The following is a 22,891-nucleotide window of genomic DNA, read 5'->3' on the forward strand; positions in this document are numbered from 1 at the left end:
CACTTCTCTATTAAGATTCCACATTAATTTAAAATAAGGTAATATACTCTTATGTGGCCTTGAAAATTCCTCCCCTTGAATTAGTCTTTATTGGTGAATTAGGTTCAGCCCTTTTTTTTAAGATAGTATTAAAATTGACCAATATTTGAGCTTTTCAGAGGACAACTGTCAGAAGTTGGAATTTGAAATTGAGACCCATTTCAAATTATGAGACTAAATTATGTTTTCCCAAAAATTAATGAGTAAATTGAAAACTTGATATATCCAATTCTCATTTTTTTTAAAAAAATGAAATTAACCTTCTTCTGTTGGAACTTGGAATGGTATGCTATGATGAAAAGTACTGCTAACATTTAGTTTGAACTGTCAGATACAACATGAGGCTTTTGAAATTCTATGTTCTGGTTCCTGTCTTGGATATATATCGTACTAAGAATTTGATGAGCAAGTAATGAATTAGACAACTTATAGCAATCAGCCCAGTAATTGAACGCTATCTGTATTCTCACTACGTGTGTCTATATATCATTTTTTTTGTGGTGGTTTTGTTGTCAGATTATATGGAATATTTTAGAACAGATAACCATGAGATCCACGCTTCTGTTCTTTATGACACCATTCTATCTCTCACTAGTCCTGGTCAAACTGCACCTTGTTGTGTTACTTCTACTTCTGCAAATTTTTGTAATGCATCCAGTGGAATGTCCTGTAGTTTATTCAATATCATTTGAATGAGCTTGTCTCGCATTTTAATATTGCATTAATGTATTTAAGCATGATTTATGCATATCTAAACATGAACTTAAACTTCTTGTTAGCTAATCTTAACTTAAGCAAGCTTTCAAAATGTTATTGTCATACCAAGGGACGATGGTTAAGTACATATAATTACTTATCATTAAAAAAAAAAAAAGAATAGAAATTACTAGGATATATGCTTTCTCGAGACATACTGGAGGTTAAGAAGGTTAATCCTTTCTCAAAATGATTGGACACTCTTGATTCTCTCTTTCCAGTAATGCAGATTTTGGCTTCCCCTACTTTTCTGATCATCTTGGTTGGCCTTATGATGGACACTTATATCTACCTTTCTTGCCATTGATGGTTCTTTTTTGCTGTAAATTGTAGATCTGCATCATTCATGTGGTTATCATTTCCTCCTGTTTTTGCAGGCTTGATAAGACTAGGTTTTACATTGTTGGACCTGGCATCTTTACAGGGATTACGTTGGCATTGTATCCGATGTCTGTTGTAAAAACCAGGCTTCAGGTGGCCGCAAAGGATACTGTTGAAAGAAATGCATTTTCTGTTGTCAGAGGTATACTGAAAACAGATGGGATTGCTGGTCTCTACAGAGGGTTTTCTACAGTCATTACCGGTGCAATTCCTGTCAGGATTATTTTTCTCACTGCTTTGGAGACCGCAAAAGTGGCTGCTTTCAAGATGGTTGAACCATTTAAGCTATCTGAACCTGTGCAAGCAGCTGTAGCAAATGGTATTGCTGGCATGATGGCATCACTTCTTTCTCAAGCTGTGTTTGTTCCAATTGATGTGGCATGCTATCTCTTGTGGGCACTGTGGCCTTCTACCCAAAGTAAATAATAAAAAAAAAAAAAAACTAAGCTGCGTTTGTTTAATTGATATATACTTACTACTGTTGTTCCAATTTAATTTGTAACTATGCTTCCGTTTCCTTTTCTTTTGTTGCCATAAAAGAAAAAAAAAAACTAGTGAAAATAAATGCTGAATTTTTTTGAAGCAATTCTATTGAACTTCTTTGTAATTGCCCTGTCCAGGTCAGCCAAAAGTTGATGGTATAAGAATATTCTGGACACGCAAAGTATAATGGGGGTCTGGATGTTGCTCGGAAAATTCTGAAGTCTGATGGTATTAGAGGGTTGTATAGGGGGTTTGGTCTATACGCATGACTCATTGACGTGGACTACAGCAAGTATACGGCCATTCAAATAACACAGAAGAGATATCGTTTCCAAAGAAAATTATTATTTTAATTGAATTTTTGATGTAAAATGAATAATATTAACATTGTAATTTAATTAAACAAATAAAAGAAATTTGGGAATTTGAAATTTAATATATGAGAATGCAAAATTAAATTTGAACAATAACTAATTTAATAATCGACTAAATAAAGAAATTAAGAATATTAATAATGAAAATTGATGAAATAAGAGTGAATTAAGCACTCAAGAGTAAAATTTCAAACAACAATTGATAAAAGACAATTCTAGAGTTAATAGTTCATATTCAAGTCAATTTAGGATTTTCTTAGCTAGCTCAATCTATGAAATTTATGGGTTTAAAAGAGATCAATTTTAAAATCATTTGAAATCTCTTTCGAGTGAGACAAAGAGTGCCTTAATTAACTTAATCCTACTTTCATAGAGTTAAAATCAACCAAGACTCATTAAGTTCTTTAATCGATCTATTAATCCCTCTTAATCCTTAGTCTATTTCTATATCTAAGCTAATTAAATTTAATTTTGTAACACCCCTAATTTTTAAATTTATCATTTTTGGGCAAATATTGATGTTTTAATTTTACTTAAATTTTAGGAAATTATTTGAAATTTTTCGGATTTTCGAAATCGGGTTTGATTTCCCTAAAATATAAAACTTTGATGATTTTTAAAAATTAATTTAAAGACCACGTGGCAAAACTAAAAATATAGTTGGAGTTTACGAATTTTTCTGAGTTTTCTGGAATTTTTTCGAAAATTTTGGACCTCGTTTTCGGTCCCAAGGCAGAGGAAAAATTCAAAATTTTGTATTCTGAATTGAACCGCTGAATCGAACGGGACCAGATCGGACCGATCGAATCGGACCGGCTTCTTCCTTTTTCTTCCTCCCCGCGCGCGTCCCGACCCCTCTCTCTTTCTCTTCCGTTTTCTCTATCCTCCCTCCTTCCCTTGCCGCGCCGCCGCCTCCCCTGCCACCTCAGCCCACCGGCACACCTCCCCTCTCTGGCCGCCGCCTGGAACACCGGCAAAAGGCGCCCGAAGCGACGCGACGCGCAAGGGAGCCGCTTTGTCTTCCCAACCGAAATCCGGTCGATCTGGCCACCAATCGGACCGGGTCTTGTGTCTAACTCCATCTACTTGTTGAGAGCTTTCCATAGACAACAAGAACACCGAAATCCATTGAGCGGTTTGTACAATTTTTGCCCGGGAACTTTTAGCCCATTTTGACTTTTGGGCTAGATTTCTCGCAAACCGTGAACCCCACGAGAAAACCGAGAGTACCAGAGCGTTCTACTCGTCGAGAGCTTCGCGGCGATATAAATTTCAAATTTTTCCAACACCGTTTATCGGTGGGTCTCATGGAACTTCGTAGTATTTTTATGAGCATTAAATGAGTTTAGAAAATTTCGTAAAATTTATGTACTAACCGTCATGTTGTGAGCTTTGTGTAGGTATCTTCAATTTGCGGAAATTCGACAGTTGTCCGGGTCTATAAATTTCCGACCAGACAGACCAGCTACAGGAAAAAGTCTCCGAATTGAATCGAGGTTTTGGCTACCCCACCTTTGTCAGACGTCCCGAGTGCGTCCCCAGAGTCGGAATCGGCAAAGGTAAACCCAAACCTTGCTTTTTCGTAATTTTCTAGTGCTTAAATAGGATTAAAAATCCATAAAATATTCTTGGTAGCTCAGAAAATTTTGATTCTTTTTGCAATAGCCTAGTAATATTGCTAAGGACCGGGGGGCAAAGTTTTATAATTTTTAGAGCTTATTTGGGCAGTTTTTGCAAAAATGATCAATTATAAGGACTAAATTGAAATTTTACATATTGTGATGGATGACTGATTTGATGGGCCCAGGAGGGGCTGTGTGATGTGATTGAGTTGCGGATATATGGGTTGTGAATATAGAAGTGTGTTTTGAGCCCTTTTACAGGTTGGGTAGGTTCTAGTTATAGGAGAGACTCTGCCAGATTTTCAGCACGACTTAGGAAGTATTTGGTCTTTTCTTGATTTGTATTGAGTCAATTTATTAAATGATTGTAATAAAATTGTCAAGTGAGCCGGGACAGCCTTCTTCCTCCGCCCAGTCGCCACAGTGACTGCTGTCAAGTCTGTGAGTAAAATATTAATTTTAATTGTAATTTCGATATTATTATATGTTCAAGCATACCCATGCATCACTTATATGTATATATCTATGTAGTTAAACTCTAGGCACGTTTTATGTTGCATTCACAACTGTTAAAGTGCCATGGATGCTGTTGTGGTAATTTAGAGCAGTGTGCGTGCGTTGGCGTGCGTGTGATGTGGTGTGGACTATGGATAGGACGAGTAGACACGGCTTGAGATCTTCGCTGGGACCCAATCTTTCGGGGTAGACACGGCTTGAGTTCTTTGCTGGGACCCCGATTTGGTTTATTAAGCGAAAGTCCGGCTTGAGTTCTTCGCTGGCACAGGTTGGATTTAAGAGAGCTGTATAGGAGATCAGCTCCCATATATTATGGTTGATATTACTGGGTGTGTGAGTGCTCCAAATTACCTTTTTGCTATTATGATGTGAATTTACTGCTGATGTTGCATTTCACTTTATAGGATGCATTAGCTTTAGATAGTTATAGAGATTATGGTTAAAATTGATATTTTACTCTCTGAGTCGAACGCTCACTCCTGTTCAATATTTTTCCAGGCCACAGGAGGATATTTTTGAGGTTAACCTGCTTTTCTCCCTCGCAGCTCATCTATTCATGTTTGTGTAATTCTATAAACTTCTAGAATTTTTGCATGTGTTAGAAATATTTATTTGAATTGGGAATGTAATATAAATTGTTATTTTGGACCTGTAAATTTATTATCACATGCATGTTTGATGGACTGGATGAGGGAGCTGAGCTCCCATTTATTTTTATGATGATATGAGTATGTGAAGGGTGAGCTGAGCTCCCCAATTGAGTATTTATTGTGTTTACAGGTTGGGTGAGTCAAAAACTCCCCGTTGAAAGATCCATTTTATGGCCGGACTCTGTCCGGTTGATTTCTTGAAATTGGGCCCAAATGGGCTTTAGAGTTGGGTTAAGGAATAGTTAGGCTTACTACGGGTCTTGGAGGCTTTAGGCTGGCCCAGGTCCTAGTGCCGGTCCGGCCCATAGGTTGGGTCGTGACAAATGTGGTATCAGAGCTTAGGCTCCAGATTCATAGGGAATGTTTGTCTAAAGTGTTGGGAAGAGTCTACTAGGAGTCACATACGGAAAATAGGGTCCACATTCGTCTTACATTGTCATCTTTGCTTCTAGTTTCTGCTTCATATAATTATGTGTAATATGAGTCTATAGAGCTATGTAACATGCTGTTTTCAATATTGTGGGCTAATGCTGCTAAATTTCAGGAAAATACATAGAAGCAGGAGAGCTGCCACTGCACCAGAACCAGATGTGCCTGACGAGGTGTCAGCACATGATGAGGCACCTACCCCGAGGAGGCGGGGTAGGAGGCCTAGAGCTGCTCAAGTAGAAGAGTAGCTGCCACCAGTTCAGGATCAGTCTTTTGTGGCACAGGGTCCCATGGACCCAATGGCAGCTACTCTAACTGGGTTGCAGAGAACCATCGATATGATGGCGCAGTATATGGTCCACCCTCCCCAGCAGCAGCAGTCCACCGCACCAAGAGGAGAACCTTACAAACAGATCATAAATTTCAAGAAGTTGGTGCCTGGTACTTATGATGTGTCAGACGATGCATATCGGTTTTTGGATTCCTGCAGACAGGCAGGAACAGAATTGCAGTTGACTGATAGAAGACTTATAGAGTGTATGCAGCATGTCATGGGGCCTATGCCTAGACAATGGATGAATGACTACGTATTACCTTGGATGGATGGTTTGTCGTGGACTCAGTTTGTGGAACTGTTCATCAACCGATTTGTACCAGAAAGCTTTAGAGATCAAAAGTAGTGGGCCTTTAAGGCCTTAAGACAGAATGGCAGGTCTGTAGATGAATATGCTACAGAATTTCTGGAATTGAGCAGGTATGCCCCTACAGCAGTAGCTACAGAAACTATGAAGGTGAAGAGATTCCTAAAGGGGCTTGACAGGAGGTATGCAAACCTGGCCATGATGTCTGATCAGTCTTTTGATGTGGTAGTTGATCAAGCCAGACAGATAGAGATTAGCTATGCTGTGGATAACAGCGGAAGAGCAAAGAAAAACAGAGCAGAGGGTTCTTCAGGTGTTCCCCACTTGGGTGCTCCGGATAGTGGTGGCCAGAGTAATTACAGAGGAAGAAGTAGAAATAAGAAGAGTGATTTTAGACACAAATCTCGAGGGTTCAGACCAGGGTACGGATCCAGCAGTGGTCACAGTTCGGGGTACAACAGTTCTGGGTCTGGTTCAGGATCCTCCTTTGCACCTTGTGCACAGTGTGAAAGAGGACATTCAGGACCTTGTATGATGGGTTCAGGAGTATGCTTCAGGTGTGGCCAACCAGGTCACTTTGCTAGGGAATGCCCTGTGTTCAGCGAGCCACAGATGGGGTCACAGGGTTCTGTTGCAAATGTTCCTCGTCAGTTGTATCCTGGTGCTTCCAGCATGGCAGGCAGTTAGTTCAGTGGCCAACAGGGTTGAGGACAAGGAGGATGTGGATTTGGAGGCAGATCAGGAGGTAGAAGTCAGTGTCAGGGTTTTGCCACTCAGGGTAGGGGTCAAGCTCGGGTTTTCACCCTGACCCACCAAGATGCTCAGGCTTCCAATACAGTTGTGGCAGGTATTCTTCTAGCCTGTTCCTATGAGGCTCGTGTTTTAATAGATCCGGGTGCTACGCACTCATTTGTCTCCCCTGTGTTTGCCATGAGATTGGGTAGAAACCCTACAACTTTAGAATACCCTTTGTCTGTAGCTACCCCACTTAGTGACAACATAGATGTAGACATGGTTTTTCCAGATAGTCCAGTAGCAGTGGATGGAAAGATCCTCCCAGCAGACTTGGTTCCTCTACCAGTAATGGATTTCGATGTAATCTTGGGAATGGATTGGTTGGCAACTCATTATGCCACTTTAGACTGCAGGAACAAAAAAGTGTATTTCCACATACCTGGTGTGGAAGAGTTTAGCTTTGATGGTGACAGGACCGTGGCTCCATATAACTTGGTGTCAGCAATTAGTGCTAGAAAAATGTTGAGGCGTGGATATCAAGGGTATTTGGCATTGGTGAGAGATACATCTGTAGAAGGTGTCAACATAGAAAATGTTCCTGTTGTCAAAGAATTTATGGATGTCTTCCCTGAGGAGCTTCCAGGGTTGCCACCAGGAAGGGAAATAGAGTTTTGCATTGATGTTGTGCCGGGTACGAACCCCATATCAATGCCGCCTTACAGGATGGCACCAGCAGAATTGAAAGAGTTAAAGGAGCAACTACAGGAGCTTTTGGACAAGGGTTTCATACGTCCGAGCACTTCACCCTGGGGTGCTCCTATTCTATTTGTGAGAAAGAAGGATGGGTCATTGAGGTTGTGTATTGACTATAGACAGCTGAACAAGGTGACTGTAAAGAACAAGTATCCACTTCCTCGGATCGACGATCTGTTTGATCAGCTCCAAGGGGCTAGATTCTTTTCCAAGATAGACCTGCGATCAGGCTGCCATCAGTTGAGAATCAAGAATGAGGATGTGTCCAAAACAGCATTCAGGACTAGATATGGTCATTATGAGTTCTTGGTGATGTCTTTTGGACTCACTAATGCACCAGCAGCCTTCATGGACTTGATGAACCGGGCGTTCAAGCCATTTTTGGACCGTTTTGTCATCGTATTCATAGATGACATTTTGGTATACTCTCGGACCGAGGAAGAACACGTGTGGCACTTGAGAATGGTGTTGCAGACTTTGAGGGAGCACCAGCTATATGCCAAATTCTCAAAATGTGAATTTTGGCTAGAAAGCATCTCATTCTTGGGACACGTGGTTTCTAGTGAAGGCATTCAAGTAGATCCCAAGAAAATTGAAGCTGTAACTGATTGGCTTAGGCCTACAATAGTCACTGAGGTTGGAAGTTTTCTGGGTCTAGCTGGCTATTATAGGCGTTTTGTGCAAGATTTTTCCAGGATAGCGGCTCCCCTAACTAAGTTGACTAGGAATAATGTTCCATTCATTTGGACAGATGACTGTGAGGAGAGTTTCCAGAAGCTTAAGGAGTGTCTAACCACTACCCCTGTGTTGACACTACCTATGAGCGGTGAAGGATACACCGTGTACTGTGACGCCTCCAGAGTTGGCCTAAGGTGTGTTTTGATGCAGAATAGAAAAGTAGTGGCTCATGCTTCAAGGCAGCTGAAGAGGCATGAGCAGAACTACCCCACCCATGATTTGGAAATGGCGGCTGTAGTCTTTGCACTAAAAATCTGGAGACACTAGCTGTATGGTGAAGTGTGCAAGATATACACCGACCACAAGAGTTTGAAGTACATTTTTCAACAGAGAGATTTAAACTTGAGACAGAGAAGATGGATGGAGCTTCTGAAAGACTATGATTGCACCATCCAGTACCACCCTGGGAAGGCCAATGTAGTAGCAGATGCTTTGAGCAGAAAATCTTCTGGCAGTTTGGCTCACATTTCAGCAGAGAAGAGACCGTTGATTCAGGAAGTACATGAGTTGATGGATCAAGGTTTAATCCTAGATCTTTCAGATGAGGGGGTATTGTTGGCTCATTTTTCAGTGAGGCCAGACTTGCGAGACAGAGTTAGAGTTTCGCAGCACAGAGACCAACAATTGATGAAAATCATAGAAAGAGTACAGCAGGGTGAAGGTGGTGAGTTTGGATTTGCCAATGATGGCGCCCTAGTGCAAGGTTTTAGGATATGCGTGCCCGATGTGGACAATCTTAGAAATGAAATCATGCGAGAGGCACACTATACACTGTACAATGTCCACCCAGGCTCCACCAAGATGTACCATGATGTGAAAGATAGCTATTGGTGGAATGGCATGAAGAGACATAGCGAACTTTGTGTCCAAGTGCTTGACTTGTCAGAAAGTGAAGTTTGAACACCAGAGACCGTTAGGGAAGCTGCAAGAGCTCCCTATTCCAGAATGAAAGTGGGAAATGATTACTATGAATTTTGTGACTGGGTTGCCTCGTACCACGCGAGAATATGATTCGATATGGATAATTGTAGACCGCCTAACTAAGACAGCTCACTTCTTGCCTGTGAAGACTACATATTCTGTGGCACAGTACGCCCGACTCTACATTCGAGAAAAAGTTAGATTGCATGGAATTCCGGCTTCCATAATATCTGACAGAGGGCCCCAGTTCACTTCTCGATTTTGGAGGAAGTTGCAGGAGGCACTTGGCACACAGTTGAACTTTAGTACTGCTTTCCACCCTCAGACAGACAGACAGTCCGAAAGGAAAATCCAAACACTGGAAGACATGCTTCGCATGAGTGTTTTGGATTTTGGAGGTCAATGGGATGATTAGCTAGCTTTGGTGGAATTTGCCTACAACAACAGTTACCATTCCAGCATAGAGATGGCACCCTATGAGGCACTATATGGAAGAAAGTGTAGGTCTCCTCTGTGTTGGACGGAAGTGGGAGAAGCGAAGGTGCATGATGTAGATCTAGTGCAGTACACTTCAGAGATGGTTCCTTTAATCAGGGAACGATTGAAAACAGCTTTCAGTAGGCAGAAGAGTTATGCAGACCCCAAGCGAAGGGATGTAGAATTTGCAGTAGGCGACTACGTATTCTTGAAGGTTTCTCCGATGAAGGGAGTCATGAGATTTGGAAAGAAGGGCAAGTTGGCACCTCGGTATATTGGACCTTTTGAGGTTACTGATAGAGTTGGAGCAGTTGCCTACCAGTTGAAGCTACCACCCAACCTTTCTCATGTTCATCCTGTGTTTCACATCTCCATGCTCAGGAAATACATTCCAGATCCTTCTCATGTACTACAGTCGGATGTAATAGAGCAAAAAAGAGAACTTGACATTTGAGGAGCAACCTGTAGCCATAGTGGACTACCAAGTGAGACAGCTAAGATCAAAACAGATCCCTATGGTTAAGGTTTTGTGGAGGAGCCAGTCAGTGGAAGAGTGTACCTGGGAGTCAGAACGGGACATGCGCAGCAAGTACCCTTATCTGTTCAATATGTAATCATGTACTTTATTCTGCCTTATGTAAAATTCGAGGACGAATTTTCTGTAAGGGGGGGGAAGAATGTAACACCCATAATTTTTAAATTTATCATTTTTGGGCAAATATTGATGTTTTAATTTTATTTAAAATTTAGGAAATTATTTGAAATTTTTCAGATTTTTAAAATCGGGTTTGATTTTCTGAAAATATAAAACTTTGATGATTTTTAACAATTAATTTAAAAACCACGTGACAAAACTAAAAATATATTATGAGTCTACGAATTTTTTTGAGTTTTCTGAAATTTTTTCGAAATTTTTGGACCTCGTTTTCGGTCATAAGGCAGAGTAAAAATTTAAAATTTTGTATTCTAAATCGAACCGGCTGAATCGAACCTGACCAGATCGGACCGGCTTCTTCCTTTTTCTTCCTCCTCGCGCGCGTCCCGACCCCTCTCTCTTTCTCTCCCGTTTTCTCTCCCGTTTTCTCTCTCCTCCCTCCTCCCCTTGCCGCACCGCCGCCTCCCCTGCCACCCCAGCTCACCGGCGCGCCTCCCCAGCCACCTCCCCTCGTCGGTCGCCTCCTGGAATGCCTGCAAAATGCGCCTGAAGCGACGCGATGTGCAAGTGCACCGCTTCGTCTTCCCGGCCGAAATTCGGCCGATCCAGCCACCAATCGGACCGGGTCTTGTGTCTAAATCCATCTACTCGTTGAGAGCTTTCTATAGACACCAAGAACACCGAAATCCATCGAGCGGTTTGTCCAATTTTTGCCCGAGAAGTTTTAGCCCATTTTGACTTTTGGGCTAGATTTCTCGCAAACCGTGAACCCCACAAGAAAACCGAGAGTACCAGAGCGCTCCACTCGTCGAGAGCTTCGCGGCGATATAAATTTCAAATTTTTTTGACACCGTTTATCGGTGGGTCCCATGGAACTTCGTAGTATTTTTCCGAGCATTAAATGAGCTTAAAAAATTCTGTAAAATTTATGTACTAACCCCAATGTTGTGGGCTTCGTGTAGGTATCTTCAATTCGCGGAAATTCGACAGTTGTTCAGGTTTGTAAATTTCCGGCCAGATAGACCAGCTACCGGAAAAAGTCTTCGAATTGAATCGAGGTTTTGGCTACCCCACCATTGTCAGACGTCCCGAGTGCGTCCCCGGAGTTGGAATCGGCAAAGGTAAACCCGAACCTTGCTTTTTCGTAATTTTCTAGTGCTTAAATAGGATTAAAAATCTATAAAATATTCGTGGTAGCTCAGAAAATTTTGATTCTTTTTGCAATAGCCTAGTAATATTGCTAAGGACCGTGGGGGAAAGTTTTAGAATTTTTAGAGCTTATTTGGGCAGTTTTTGCAAAAATGATCAATTATAAGGACTAAATTAAAATTTTACATATTGTGATGGATGACTGATTTGATGGGCCCAGGAGGGGCTGTGTGATGTGATTGAGTTGCGGATATATGGGTTGTGAATATAGAAGTGTGTTTTGAGCCCTTTTGCAGGTTGGGTAAGTCCTAGGTATAGGGGAGACTCTGCCGGATTTTCAGCACGACTTAGGACGTATTTGGTCTTTTCTTGATTTGTATTGAGTCAATTTATTAAATGATTGTAATAAAATTGTCAAGTGAGCTGGGACAGCCTTCTTCCTCCGCCCAGCCGCCACAGTGACCGCTGTCAAGTCTGTGAGTAAAATATTAATTTTAATTGTAATTTCGACATTATTATATGTTCAAGCATGCCCATGCATCACTTATATGTATATATCTATGTAGTTAAACTCTAGGCACGTTTTATGTTGCATTCACAACTGTTAAAGTGCCATGGATGTTGTTGTGGTAATTTAGAGCAGTGTGCGTGCGTTGGCGTGCGTGTGATGTGGTGTGGACTATGGATAGGACGGGTAGACACGACTTGAGATCTTCGCTGGGACCTGGTCCTTCGGGGTAGACACGGCTTGAGTTCTTCGCTGGGACCCCGATTTAGTTTATTAAGCGAAAGTCCGGCTTGAGTTCTTCGCTGGCGCAGGTTGAATTTAAGAGAGCTGTATAGGGGATCAGCTCCCATATATTATGATTAATATTACTGGGTGTGTGAGTGCTCCAAATTACCTTTTTGCTGTTATGATGTGAATTTATTGCTGATGTTGCATTTCACTTTACAGGATGTATTAGCTTTAGATAGTTATAGAGATTATGGTTAAAATTGATATTTTACTCTCTGAGTCGAACGCTCACTCCTATTCAATATTTTTCCCGGCCACAGGAGGATATTTTTAAGGTTAACCTGTTTTTCTCCCTCGCAGGTCATCTATTCATGTTTGTGTAATTCTATAAACTTCTAGAATTTCCGCATGTGTTAGAAATATTTATTTGAATTGGGACTGTAATATAAATTGTTATTTTGGACCTGTAAATTTATTATCACATGCATGTTTGATAGACTTGATGAGGTAGCTTAGCTCCCATTTATTTTTATGATGATATGAGTATGTGGCTCCCCAATTGAGTATTTATTGTGTTTACAGGTCGGGTGAGTAAAAAACTCCCCGTTAAAATGTCCATTTTATGGCCGAACTATGTCCGGTTGATTTCTTGAAATTGAGCCCAAATGGGCTTTAGAGTTGGGTTAAGGAATAGTTAGGCTTACTACAGGCCTCGGGGGCTTTAGGTTGGCCCAGATCCTAGTGCCAGTCCGGCCCATAGGTTGGGTCGTGACAAATTTCTTGATTATCTATCACTTAGTCTTCTCCTTTTGTTGCTTCAACCAAGGATTAAGAACATAATTTAATGAGACCCTTCATTAAGCATGTGAATAAGTACACAAGAAATGGATTAAACCTCATAAATTCATTAAATTAGAATTAATCCAGTTTAAATCCACAAAAATAACTCAAATATTACATACCTAACTCCAGAATCAAAGAAAACTACTCATAATTTATGTTCAATACAAGAGATTTTATGTAGAAGAATAAATAAAACATGAAAAATAAAATTAAAACTGAAAAACCCAATTTTTGTTGTTAAGAATCTGATGAAGAAGAGTCAAAATCCCAGTTGGAGCAATCCAAAAATGGCGTGACTCCCTTTTCTCTCTCTTCTTTCTCACAAAAATTCCTTCCCTCCCTTGTTATTCCTCTCTTTGTAAAATGTGATGTAAAAATGCTTAAATACCCTTAACAAAAATCCTAGGATAGGCTAAAAATGGGCTGAAATAAAGTCATTACACATGTGAAAATATTTGCTTCTTCAGTCAATTAATTAGGAAGTGCACATGTTGTGCAGGATCTGCACAGGTTGTGCAGATTTTGGCATGTTTGGAAGCCTCCCGTGAAGGTACATAACCGGATTGCATAGGTTATGCAGCAAATTATGCAAGTTTCGACTATCTGAAAATTCCTTCCGTGAAGCTACATAAGGGACCTGCATAAGTTGTGCAGCAAGTTATGCACTTTTCAGCAGATATTTAATATCTTCCAATTCTTATGCAAAAACTGCACAGGTTGTGCAGCAAATCATGCGGATTTCGGCAGCTTCACAATCTTCAATGTCCAAGCTTCATTTTAGCACTTTTGGATCTGGAAATTGCTCATCACTTACATAATTACATTTTAGTTCCTGAAAAATACTTTTTATCTACAAAACAAAAGCAAAATTACAATTTAGTCTAAAAATTGATAATTATGAAAAATTAACTAAAAAACTCATAAAATTAACTATAAATAACTAATATATCAATAAAATGACTATGAAATTTAACTCAAATGACTCTATAAAATGCATGTATCACTTATTCTCCATCTAGTGCTGTATGGTGGGCAAGTTACAGTTCAAGTGAATGCATAATTTGGAGGTGAGACATTCTTGCTTTTATTTTCAATAAAGTTTACATTACTGCATGTAACACCCCTAAGTTCGGTAGTGCGTTCTACTGTTCCTATGACCAGTGTTGTCCGGACAGTTAGGATGCCTAGAACTACACTTCGATATGAGTGAGGAGACATAAAATAATGAAATACAAGAAAAGAAAATACAAGAAAAACAAAGGAAAAATAATAGTAAAGAAATGCAACCAAGTTAACCGAGCCGAGAACCCTAGCGATGGGTGACCGCACCGGGAAGTCACGGCGTGGACCGTTGACTAGCCCTGGACCGAGGGAAACCCTGGAAAATATTTTTAGGACTCAAATAAATATTTATTGAAGTATAAATATCATTAGAAATATCAAAGAAAAATTAAATAATTAGTACAAAGAAAAGTGAAAAATCAAAAAACGGACAAAACCCGGTGTTACAGAAAAATCGGGAATGCAACCCGAACAGGGGCATTGTGGTTATTTGACACTCCGAGTTGTCTTTTGACCTAAATGTCCATCAAAAATAAATAATATTATACTTGCAAAATATAATGAAAAATTAATTTAGTGGTACCTAATGTAAATAACAAAAATGGAGGGTAAATGGGGTAATTAGCACTTAAACATATAATATGATTAAAAATGCATGAGTGGAGCACTATGAGAATTAAAATATTCATTAAGTGGGCAGATTACTTCCACTAAGCTCATCTTCAACCTTCATTCCTCACCATTGCCGAAATAAAGAAGTTCCAAGGTTCTCCCATGGCCACCCAAATGCATGGTTCATTACACCCATTTTCAAGCTAGATTTTGGTTACTTGTCTTCATTAATTTTGATCCCCACCTCACAAGGAAGAAGTAGATACCAAAATCAAGGGAGTTTAGTGAAGATTTAACAAGTCCCAACAATAGGTAAGTTTGTGTTTTTGAATATTGTTTTGTTAAAGTTTGTAAGCATGTTATGGGTGTTTGATTTATGGAGAGATTTTTGAGGTTTGATGTTGAATGGGGAAGTGTACTTTTGGCAGCCATGGAAACACCTTGAAGACATTTTATTTTTGCTTATAAATGGTGAATTAAATGATTGATTAAATGTATATTGTGTAGGAAATTGTTTGGGTGATGTATACTTAGTATATGTAAATGTGAATTGAAATTTGAAGCTTGGAAATTAATGGATTGTAAATGCACTAATGCGGCAGGTTGTTGACTCTTGAAGAATGCTGGAATTCATGCTTGGTTTATGGTATATTAATGTTGACTTGTGTTGGATGTTATGGCAGTTTGAGTGTATATATGATGGTGTGAAGTTGGACATGAAGAAAATGTTATGGTTAGGTGATTGAATTGTTGTAAATTGAGTTGAAAAATTCTGCACTTTATGGTGTATGTTGAATGTAATTGTAAGCTGCCAAAATGACTTATAATGTGTTGTGAATTATGTTTAGGTCATGATACAACCAGAATTGACTTGAATATTGAGTTTGGTAAGTGTTAGGAGTGATCCTTGATGTGTATGAAAGAAATGCAATAAGGCAGTTTGTGTTTTAGGCCTATAACTTTAAGTGTGTGGCTCCAATTGGTGTGAGACCAATTGGAGGTGAAACTAGGCACAAAATGTGCCAACTTTCATGAAGAAAGCTTGCCAAAATTCTGCTTGCAAGGTAGCTTGAAAAATGACCAAATCCGGATTAAGTGCAAATAAAGCCTGAAAATTGACCATTTGGGCAGCAGTTAGTGTTTAGGCCATAACTCTCTCAAAACAGGTCCAATTGACCTGAAATTTTGACCATGAATAGTTAAGACCTATATCTACAAGTCTTATGAAGACACCAAAGCCCAAAAATGACCATAAGCAAGTCAAACAGCTTGCACAATTTCGGGTCCAAAAACTGGCCGAACCAAAATTGACCTAAAATGACCTAAAGTGACCAATTTTGATGCAATTTGACCAGCAATAGTAAAATGACCATAACTTGGTCTACATAACTCAGAATGACCTGAAATTTTGCCCCGCATGCAATAAGACATAGATCTACAAGTTTGTAGTTTTGACTGAAACCCGAAAACCGAGGGAACTAGGCCGTCCGGCTAGGTCAAACTAGCATCCCGGAATCCAGCAAATTGCAAGAAAACGCAGTATACATGGGAATGAACTTGGTAACATGTACCAACCCTAAAAGACTATCGACTGTGACATATTAGTAACATTAAAACCTAATTTACCTAGAACGCATCGAGGGTCGACATATTAGGTTGACTAAGCAAATAATAGCATTCAGTGAATTACTTATCAAGTATTATCGTTAAAGACAGTTTAATTAAGTACTGATACACTTCAAATTGTGTTTATCAGTTAGCAAAGACTCAGGGAAAGGGAAGAAAACACTGAGTCAAAGCCAGGAGACAGTTATCAGAGGTTTGTGCACAACAGCTATTTCTTTTGAATTTTTCAATTGAAATGAATTATGACTATTTGTACATTATTGTTTTAAATTGTGGAAATGTGTTTGAATGGATACTTATTGCTTGAAAAACATTGTAAATAGTTTGAAACTGTGAAAAATTGTTTGAATGATATTGATGGATACTTATTGATTGAAAAGCATTGGAAATGGTTTGAAACCACAGCTATCATGATTATTGATTGTTTTCCTCGCTAGCTTGTCTAGTGGGACGAATTGAATTCCCTCTCTGGCTGAAGTGTTGAGGTGTGTGCCTGTTGAGGACGAATAGAATGAGTACTCATATTTTTGCTAGCTAGCTATGTTATTCCTCATTAGTCATCGACTTTTGGGACGAATTGAATACCTCATTAGCCATCGTCTTTTGGGACGAATTGAACTTTGGAACATGATTAAGCTGTGTGTGGTTTATTGATATGAACTGTGAAATTGTGAAATGGGGTTTAAATTCTTATTGACATTCACTGTCTTTTGAATTTAACTATGTTTTGATTACTGAGATTTATTGTGATATTGTGTTAAATTCCTTCTGACATTCATTGTCTTGGATTTAACTATGATTTTACGTATCCATCATTTATATGATTTATGAATTGTGATTTAAAGTTGTATTTGGTTAATGTTGTGCACCACTGAGACATTGTCTCAGCGATAGCTTTTCATTGCTGTCGCAGGTAGACAGACCGACAGGGCAGCAGACTAGACTGCTAGTACATCCGGCGAGAGATCATCGGGTATATTGAGTATACCACATTTTGCATTTTGTACTGTAATGTATGTTCACTGTATGTATATATTGTTTTTGGTTTTGAGCAGTTGTAAATTAAAATTGTACATTAAAGTTGTAAAGTAAATTATAAGTTATTTTGACTTGTAAAAATTGTACTGTATTTCTTTTATCTCAGTCTTTGAAAAACTATTGTGGATTTGAGTTGAGAAATATATTGTGTTGTTTAATTGTTGGAGTTGAGATTGAGAAAAATATTGAAGTGCTTTTTACAGGTTTTCTGAAGAACTGTTTTATCTAAAATACAGAGGGCACTCCGCCAAAATTTTTACAGAAATTACTAATAGTCCAGATGTGTTAACTGTTTCACTCCAGATCACAAAAGTTTTTAACACCTGTAAATAGTGTTCACCACTGTAAAAGAAGTAAGAAAAGTTTTTAAAATCCCTTGTAGTGTATTTAATGGATTATCAGTAGATGGAGTTGGTAATTCATTAGGTATACTACGGGATCATGTTATGCCTTACAAAGGGGTAGGGTGTGACACTGCATGCCAAATTATTTTTAGAAACCAGTCCTTACTGGATCCATCTTGCTCTCATACAGTGATACTATCCTTGAAATTTCATTCTCTATGCCACCACCTTTTTTTGGGTTAGGGGAATGGGTGTGTTATCAACTCCAGTAACATGTAGTTGAAAGTCATGGGTAGTTGACATCAAATGTTCACATGCTACCAAATTTAGGATTCCTGTTATGGTAAAAACAGGAAGGACCAAAAGGTTAAGACTTAGGAATGTGATTTATATAACCTGCCACATATTTTTGGGTTATATGCTAAACAAGAGGCTAGGGGTGTGCTGTGTGCAATCAGTCGGTTCAATTCAAAACTAAACCTAGTCCGAAAACCCGAAATGTGTTTAATGAGAAATCGAACCGAACCAAAATAAAGAGCTAACTAAACTGAATGGAACTGAAATAAATTAGTTCGGTTTGGTCCGTCTGTTCTGTCATTTTAAAGAACTAAACAAAATAACAGATCAACATCTGGAACAAACCCCATTAATTCATCAAACAATCAAACAAGTCCAGCATTCAAGGGACGGATGTGAGCAAAATCACTTTTTGAACTTATAAGTAATTGTTGTTTCTTCCTTCTTTCAATCACAGGTAACCTCATCTTTAAACCAACCCAAAAGAAGGAAAAACAGAAAAAAAAAAGAGATAATAATAATTATCCATCTCACAATTATCTTCTCAACAACAGCATGTCCTTTTCCTGTCCGTTTCCTTGCTTGGATACAAGTTTGTCCAGTGCATGGACAACTGAATGCTGAGCAGGACTGAACTCAGTAACAAGTAGAAAAACCAGAGGCTCAAGGCAGTGTGCTGCAACCATTGTGGACCTGTTTTGTGTATGTCCAAAAAGAACACCACATAACCTTGCAGTGTCCCCTTCTGACTCCATTAAACAATCAATGGATGAAGCAGATGAAGGGGTCGCTTATGGGAAATAGTTGCCAGAAGGAAAAGGACAAATCTCGTGCAATATCAGTGATTGGTAGATTAGGAGCGACTCTGCAAGGAGATCAACAGATGAAGCAGAAGAGGAAAAAAATGCAGGTCGCTTATGAGAAATATCTGAGAGAGATTTGGATTCTGGGAGGAAACTTCAGAAGAAAAAAAAGAGGGAAGAGGAGGGTTAGGGCAGCGGATTGGGAAAGGACAGAGGCAAAGAAAGGAGGGTTTATATATCTAGCCAAAACAACGGTGCATTACTTATTGGTTCAGTTTAGTCATTTCGGATTTTTTTAACCTTAATAACCAAACTGGACCAAAAAACAAAATAAAAAAAAGGGAAACCAAATTGATGGACTGAAAAACCGAATTGAAAATTGGAATTAAATTGGTTTGGTTCGGTTTTTCAGTTAAAACCATAATCTGCTTAGCCCTACATGAGGCCATGCAACATGCATATGATTTTAGAGGCTGTTTGAGGATTCAGTGGTTTTCAAGCCTAAGAACGTCATGTACATTATATAACTTTACCAATTATTTGTGTTTATTTTCCATTTATGAGCCAATTCCTCAGCAATATATTGATTCTTTTGGATAGCCTCTTGGGCATGGTACTGAACTTAAGGGAACTGCTCCTAGCCAGTTGGCGATAATGTTAGTTCAGGTTAGTGGAGGAATTATTGCAGGAGCAACAACATCTTGTATTACAACCCCATTGGATACCATCAAGACTCACTTACAGGTACTATTCAAACTATTTAACATAAAACTATCATATTCTTTTGATTTTTATTGTAGTAAGAGGTCACAACTTCAAACCACTGAAACAACCACCTTGCAAGTGCAAGGGAAAGGTTGCATGCATTTGACCCTCTCCACTCCTGGCTTGGGCTTGCAATGCTGGTGGCCTTTGCAATGAGCCTTGAGTGTTGTAATTATGTTTTTGTTATTTAGTTGTTTCAACTTTGTAGGTGATGGGACAACAAAGGAAGAGCTCCACAAGACAAGTTGTTAAAAATTTGATGAAGGATGATGGTTGGGGAGGTTTACATAGAGGGTTTGGTCCAAGATTTTTCAGCATGTCGGCATGGGGAACTTCAAGGATATTTGAGTAAGGACATTTTCCTATCTTTTCCTATCATTTTGCTATATTACTACCTTGTAACTTCAGGTGGCCTCCAAATATCAATTATGGTGTTTAATTTACTGAATGAAGTTGTACATACATGAATTGCTTGATGTTATTTATGACAATATGAGTTGTATATTCTAGTGCATATGGGATCTAATATCAATATCACCCAACAAACATACGTTCTACTCTTTTCTTCTTTAAGTATGCTGCTTTAATATATATATATATATATATTTGCCTTTTGGCTTGAATTTGTTACTTTTGTTTTTCATGTGATTTTTCTTTGTTTATATATCTAGCTCTGGCTAAGAACATTTTCATTTTTGTCCATTCAGAGCGATTGTGTGCAAAAGATGCATAGATGTGATCCTGCTACTCTTCCAGATCCTGAACCATTCTTTCTTGCCATGTGAGTGGCAAAGATTTAGGTCTGAAATTGACTATATTCAAATTATCCTAGAAGAAGGCTGTATTAGAATAGATACACGCAAAAATTTTCTCGTACTCTTATCCCTGAATCAGAATCGCAGATGTTGCAGTTTTGACATTAACCGAGGATTCAATCCCATGGCTATAAATCTGGATTAATTAACAGATTTTAGGTAGGTTTCTGAGATGTAGCCAAAATTCTTTCAAGCATAGATATTTTCCTTTTTTTTTTTTTTGGGGGGGGGGGGGGTGTTTGGTTCCTCTTTTGGTTAAATTTGAATCAATTAGAGGCTGTCACTGCTGTATTCATTTTTCATTTGGCTTGGCAATTGTATCCTATAAGAATTTGTTAGATATGATTTTATTTTATTTTATTTTTAATTTTGGAGACTTGCTTTTATTTACTGCATATTTGGGTTCCAGTCATTTTGCAGAAATGATACCTTGCCCAAAAAAAATCCTTGAAAATTTTGGTTCCTTGGAGATCAGGGTAAAATTTGGTTCTCTAGTTCATGAAAAACTTGCATAATGATAAAAAAAGGGGGGGAAAGAAAGAAAACCATCTCTCTTTCTCTGTGTGTGTGTGAAACACAATGCATCTAGCTACTCTATTCTTGTTAGAGCTATAGGAGATCAGCTATAGTATTATATATTTTACTATTATTATTTAACAGTTTCATTTCTCTACTTTGAAAAGTATATTAAAATGTTTTCTAAAATCAGTTTCAATGTGTTCTAGGATTTTAAAAGATTCCATTTATTTGATTTGATCAGCTCAATTCAGCTCTGAACTAAACTAACTGACTACTGACCCCTAACAAGGCCCTACCTCCAGCAATTCATGTATATACAGCTTAGTTCAGAAAAACTTGCAATAGGCCAAGAAGAAACCTAGGAAAGCTGCCACAGACGAAGTAATAAGGGTAGTAGCTTATTAAGAAAAGAGATCCTCAAAGCTTGACCATTACTGTTTCAACCATTAAATTTTTACACCCATCTGTTCTTCTGCATGACTAGGATAGTAATTCCATAAGTAGGTCAATCAAATATCATATGCCAGTTATATCAAAAATTCAATATGCATTCATAGATGCACATGTTAATCCCAATTGATTCATTACATTTTATTTATGCTTTGTTAGGATAAAAAGATTTCAAATGGAGAGACTTAGATATGATCATTTAGTTTAAATAGTTCATGTTACGTGCCAAAAACATTGAGATGAACAACATGAACCAAAAACCTCTATGCTCAATAGGATATGAACATTAGCCCAGGGAACTTACAGTGCGTAGGAGAGTCCTCCGATCCCTTTCTCTAGCATTCTTAATGGCCAGCAATAGATTGTAAGCTCAATAAACTCCAACTAAACGTGAATATAAATGTTTAACTACACATACAAATTGCACAACACAGCCGAACATGCCTCCTCGAGTATCTTTTGCTCAGCCTCCACTTCAGCAGAATCTCTATAAACAAAAAGCAGAAAACATTTGAACTTGAATAGTTTTCAAAATTAACATGAAAATTCAGAAAACCAAATCACCATCCAACTCGAAATACCAGCAAATCCTTTATTCACATAGTTAAACAAAATCAACCAAACCTTCCAACTATATGGTCCACGAGGCAACAACACTTTGCACAAACATTTTGCTCCTTTGCACAAGCTAAATCAACAACCCAATAGCTAAAATTAATTTTGTCCCAAAAAAAAAAAGAAAATTGAAAATTTTAATTACTAAAACTTCAGCACTAAAAGGAAAAAAGAAAAGGACTAACCAGAACATAAATTATGGTAAGCCTGACAGACTGCAAGTTTCGAGCATCGTTGACTGTTAAGTATTAACACATTCAAATCAAAGACTAATTATTTAAAGCATCCACAGCTTAGCAGATTGAGAAAGCACTTCTCTTGCTCTTTAATTACTTTGTAAGAATCAAGAAAAGCACTAGCAAAGAAAAGAAAGAAAATATTACCATTTGGCAGGTTCAAAGAGGGGCTTGTATTTTCCGTAATGGCATTTCCAATCGATCTGTTCTTTACAGCGAGGGCACACTCCGGTGATCTCCTATTATGGTCTCAGCTTCCCGCCAACTTCCTACTTTTCAATCAAATTTTGTCAATAAATTCTCATTTGATTCGATTTTATTTTGGGTTATGAAAGTAAAGAAGTGAAGCGTTACCGTTTCATTGATTTTGTGGCCGGCCTTGGGCTTCCATGCCTACCGGTTTTGGTGCTTCGGTTGACCCTGCCTCTTGCTCATGCTCCCGCGCGGCTGCAGTGAGGTCGGGTGACTCTTCCTAGTCTCCGGCGAAGCTTCCCTCGCACAATATCGCTTCACGGCTCCTTGAACAGTTTCAGAACTCGTCACCAAATCGTCTCTTATTCTTTCAGCTTCTGATTCCACATGCGTTTTTAAATTGTTCAAGACCTGCTTCTGTGTTTATTGTTGAGAAGGCGAAGACAATGGTGATTTGGTTTGTTTAGTGGAGGTGGCAAGATGCTGTGGGAGGAGAGAACGGGAGTGTCTCCCTGTCTGTTGAACGTGGTGGAGCTTGAAGCATTGGCCATGGAAGCTCCTGCGCAAGGAATCTATATCTAGGTTTATTAAATCTAAATTTTTTATTTTTAATTTTGAA

General features: G+C 38.7%; 1 pseudogene; it reads right to left on the reverse strand.

Moving 5' to 3' along the window:
- Positions 1-12,971: 12,971 nt before the first annotated feature.
- On the reverse strand, positions 12,972-22,530 carry LOC110648138 (uncharacterized; annotated as a pseudogene).
- Positions 22,531-22,891: the final 361 nt, after the last annotated feature.

Source organism: Hevea brasiliensis, chromosome 9 (genome assembly GCF_030052815.1).
Source record: "Hevea brasiliensis isolate MT/VB/25A 57/8 chromosome 9, ASM3005281v1, whole genome shotgun sequence".
Classification (NCBI taxonomy): Eukaryota; Viridiplantae; Streptophyta; class Magnoliopsida; order Malpighiales; family Euphorbiaceae; genus Hevea; species Hevea brasiliensis.